The following is a 4,759-nucleotide window of genomic DNA, read 5'->3' on the forward strand; positions in this document are numbered from 1 at the left end:
GGTTCGTGCCCCGGTCCAGGAAGATCCCACATGTCGCGGAGCGGCTGGGCCCGTGAGCCATGGCCGCTGAGCCTGCGCGTCCGGGGCCTGAGCCCCGCAACGGGAGAGGCCACAACAGTGAGAGGCCCGCGTACCGCAAAAAAAAAAAAAAAAAAGAAAAGAAAAAAAGATAATAAGTTAATAAGAGATAGTACAGTGCAGTAAGAACAGGAATTTGGAGCGTTTTGGGATCAAGTTCAAGCACTGGCTCTGCTGCTTATTGGCTGTGTGACCTTAAAATAGTTAATTAATGCCTTTGTACCACAGTTTCCTCAACCGCTTTCTCAACCGCAGTACCTGCCTAAGATGGGTATTATGCCTCTTAAATGAGTGAAGATGTGATGTACGGTGGTTGGCACTGCCCCGAAACGTAGCAAATGCCTGATAAACATGAGCTACTCACTGTCCTGCTCCCTCATTTAAGGCAACCACAAAGAAAACAGACAGACAGCCTGTAGCAAGGAGCACTGAGCATCAGGGAAATGATGGTGGGAGGGTAACTTCTGACAACATTCCAGCAGTGTTGTTCATTTCAAAGCAAATTCTACTTCTAGCACTCCATCCTGGGAACCTAAGAAAATGCTGAAAGAACAAGCAAAAAAAAAAAAAAAACAAAAAAACAAACAAACAAAAAAAAACGCAGCAGAACCTCTTTTCTTTCTGATTCTTTAGTGTTTTCCCATGGCTCACTGCCCGTCAGGGTTGCAGCATTAGAGATAATCCTCTCCTGACCTAAGGTGTGGGTGCCCTGTTTCTCAGGGAAAAGCAAGCATAGCCTGTTCCATTTCTCCATCTTTAATGTCCTTTCTGCAGGCAAGGGCTTCTTGTGTAAAAGGACCAGGCTCTAGATTCACTGCTGCTGAACCATGTGTAGAAAGAAGCACTTTGGCTGACTTCATCTGAGGGTACCGACTCTGTACTGTTACTCTTACACCTAAGGCAGCGACGTTTACTGGCAGTCTGCTCCGTACCAAGCACTGGGGGAAGGAATGGTCAGTCTTGTTGACTGTGGTGGGTTCGTGGAGAAGGAGGGCCAGCGAGAGAGCCATGAGCACCTGAAGAGAGGCACGGCCCCACTGAAATGCCCAGACTGGAAGGAGGCACAGGAGACCCCGTGCACACTTCAGGGCAGTAGTCTGGATACACAAACGACAGCATCGGCGCGCCACCGAGGTGTGCGTCAGGTCCACATGCAAGGGAATGAGAGGTTTAGGTTCGGGTGAGGCAGGGATCAGATCGGGAAGAAACTGAGTAGAAATCTACAGGAATTCCTGCTGAAAACAGTGCTGATGAGGGAACGTGCAGAACAAACGGGGATGGCCCCAAAGCCTCCCCTTTCCTGAGTGAGAATAATAGGGCCAGAGGCAGCAGGAGCAGACCCGCACAGAGCAGGCTGAGCGCCCACCCGACGTAGACGAGTGACGGCAGGAGCCTTGCTGGAGACTCACGGAAGGACCACTGCTGTTGTCATGTAAGCAGAGTGAGACGGGGTTTCCTTAGCGATGTGGAGAGGCTCTGAAGCCCAGGAAGAGGACCAGAAACTGGGGATGGGTGGTAAGGAGACAGTAGGCTCAACCCTTTCCTCCACGGGAAGATGATCCCAGATTTACCTTCTTCTTATACCGTTTCCTTGAAACGCACCGGGTCAAGATGGATGTGAAGCGTCAGGTGTGCGGTCATTCTGAAGTTACCCCTGAGAAGTGAACCGCGCCTGGCCAGACAGGTGTGAACAGGCACGTAGGTCCTGGGGGCCATCTTGTCCAGGACTATTTAAAACATATTCACGAGCCTCTGTATGTTCTCTCTTATTCCCAAGGGTGTCCTCGTGGAGGCTTGGAAGCTGTGTTCGTGGGAGTTAGAAGACAGAGTTCCTGCGCTGAGTTTCCTCTGCTGGGTGGTCCATGCCTGCCCACTAGGTCCCATCACTAATGGCTGAACGTGTCCCTTCTGGTCTGGGAAGTCGGGTCTAGGTGGTTGGAAGGACCTCTGATGAGATGTGTTTGATGTTGTCATGCCGATACACTATGCTTCCTGACCTGTAGCCTTCCAGAAAGCTAAGTAAAACTGGTGCCAGATTCCAGCCTATTGTGCCCTGTGAGCATGAATGTCAGTGTGAGGGCTAGCCCACCGTGGCTGTGCAGAGTGGGCGCTGAGAAATGCGGGTGCAGGTGGAGGATTTCTGCGGGATGCCCACTTGTAACAATACCAGGGCATCTTGCAACAAGGGCTGGGAGACATTTCTTGGGTGTTGCTGACACTCTACCTCTTCCAATGTGCTTGATTTCTGAACTGGTAATAACCCAGATCTATTTTTTCTTGCTTCCAAATGAATCTTAGAGCCCGCTGTAAAATCAGAACAAGCTCTGAATTAACATATCACGTTGAACACTTCACGTGTGTATTATCATTCAATCCATACAAAAATCCTGTCAAAAGGCTATTATTATCCCTGTCTTACAGATGAGGAAAGATTCCTTTCAAAAAAAACCCAAGAAATATACATATGAATTAAAATTTCAACCAGATATTTTAGAACCTGGATAATATTAATATTTATTTGCAAGAATTAGTGATAACACAGCTAAGAAAATTTTGAAAAAGAAAATAACTGGGGAGAATTTGCCTAACTACCTAGTAAAATGTATTGTAAAACAAAACAGTGAAAGTGAAGTGGCAGTAAAATAAATTAACATCCATATCAAGTGAATAGAAGAGACAACTTGAAAAATAACCAGGCATATACAAAAACTAACATTGTTTTTAAAAAGTGACCAGCCAACATAGGAAAGACTGCATTGTTTGACAAATGTGTTGGGTAAACCAGCTACGTGGGAAAGAAACAAACAAGGCAAGACCCTTGCCTTATACCGTAAGCCCAAATAAACTCTGAATGGATTGAGGAATTACATGTAAAATGCAAAATGAAATAAAATTAAAATCTATAATAATATATAAATGAATATAAAATTTCTTCCTATTCATGGATGGAAGTTTCTAAAAACCCCTGTGGTAAAAGAAGTGCACAACTGATTAGCTTAAGAATTTATGGCGTAAAGGGTGAGGACATCAAGATTAAAATTAAACTTATGATGGAGAGAGAGGTAGGTAGATATGAAATAATCAAGGATGGTAAAATATTCACGGTAGAATCATGGCAGTGAGTATGTAAGGTGTCCACCGTAACAAATATTTGCAACTTTTCATAATGAAATGTGGCGGAGAGAGTGAACCTATGAAACTTGGCACATGTGTTTTGTATGTTCACTAAAACATAACAACAAAGAACTGTCCCAATAAAATGTTATCAGTGACCTTTAGGACAGTGGTTTATGCTCACCTCATCCCTCCACATCACCCACCCACATCACCTACATCCTACAAAATTGCCGTTTCCCCCACGCTTTAACATTTTCCTTTATTTTTCTTCACGGAATTTATAACTACTATATATTTATTTGTCTATTATTTATCTCTCCCAACTAAAATGTAAGCTCAATGGGAGTAGGGATTCTTTTTTTTTTTTTTTTTTTTTTTAAAAAAAAGGCAGTCTTGTTCACTGCTTTATTCCCTGGGGCTTAGAACACTGTTTTAGCCTAGAGCAAGCCCTCAACAAATATTTACTAAATCAATACATGTCTAATTGTTCTCCATTTACTATATGAGGAGCTTTCCTCCTCAGTTTCCACAGATGCCTGCAGATAACTTTTTCACTTTTTTGCAGATAGCAGAAGATGAGTTGATTATTTCTATTTGTCCTCCATTTATAAGTTCACAATCTTCCCCATTTCATTGTGGACTCTCACTTCCTGGTTCCCCAGGGGTCCCCAACTCACAGAATCACATACGTGCCTGCCTGAGTTAGAAAGATTTTTCACTCAACTACTGACTCTTAATTGTTGTGCAACACAGGGGGATAGTAAAGCATATCATGGTGTTATCTACTCAATGGTATATTATACAGCCATTACAAAAGTATGTTTATGAAGAGTTTGTAATTAGAGAATGCTTATAAATTTACACAAAAACTGCAAAATATAAAGTTAATTTCTAGTATGAGCACAACATTATTCAGGTGAAGAAGACTAACGGGAAATAGTAGCAGTGTTCATCTCTGGGTGTTATTACTGCTGTTTTCCTCCTATGCACGCTTTAAACTACAGTGAACATTACTTTTAAGAATAGGAATGATAAAACGAACTTCATTTACAAGATCACGGACCCGCTGAGAGCACTACCCAGACCGGCGAGGACTCCAGGGAGTCTGCAGGCCCCTGTGCGTGTTTCCCCACCGTCTGAAAGGCATTTCCTTCTACCCTCCGCCTTTGCAAACCTCATCGGCGCTCTCAGCCCAGCCCATGCTATCTCTCCATCAGGAGGGCGTCCCTGATGCTCTCAAACCCCAAGGGACTGTGCCGCCTCTGTACTTCCACAGCATTCATCTTACCACTCAAACATTTGTCAACACTCCCTCTTATGATGAATTGTCATCTATTTATTCCATATCTTCCCAAACAGCATGTAAGTTTTCTTAGGGCAAGAACTATGTGCTTCTATTTCTCCTCCTCCTAGGAGTTAAAAATCACTCAACAGGGGGCTTCCCTGGTGGCGCAGTGGTTGAGAGTCCGCCTGCCGATGCAGGGGACGTGGGTTCGTGCCCCGGTCCGGGAAGATCCCACATGCCGCGGAGCGGCTGGGCCCGTGAGCCATGGCCGCTGAGCCT

The 4,759-nt window shown here is 44.7% G+C and overlaps 1 protein-coding gene across 5 annotated transcripts in view; it reads right to left on the reverse strand.

Moving 5' to 3' along the window:
• RPS6KA5 (ribosomal protein S6 kinase A5) overlaps positions 1-4,759 on the reverse strand; it is a 194,608-nt gene that overhangs the window by 25,385 nt on the left and 164,464 nt on the right. The gene's annotated exons all lie outside the window — the stretch shown is intronic.

Source organism: Physeter macrocephalus, chromosome 11 (assembly GCF_002837175.3).
Source record: "Physeter macrocephalus isolate SW-GA chromosome 11, ASM283717v5, whole genome shotgun sequence".
Taxonomy (NCBI): Eukaryota; Metazoa; Chordata; class Mammalia; order Artiodactyla; family Physeteridae; genus Physeter; species Physeter macrocephalus.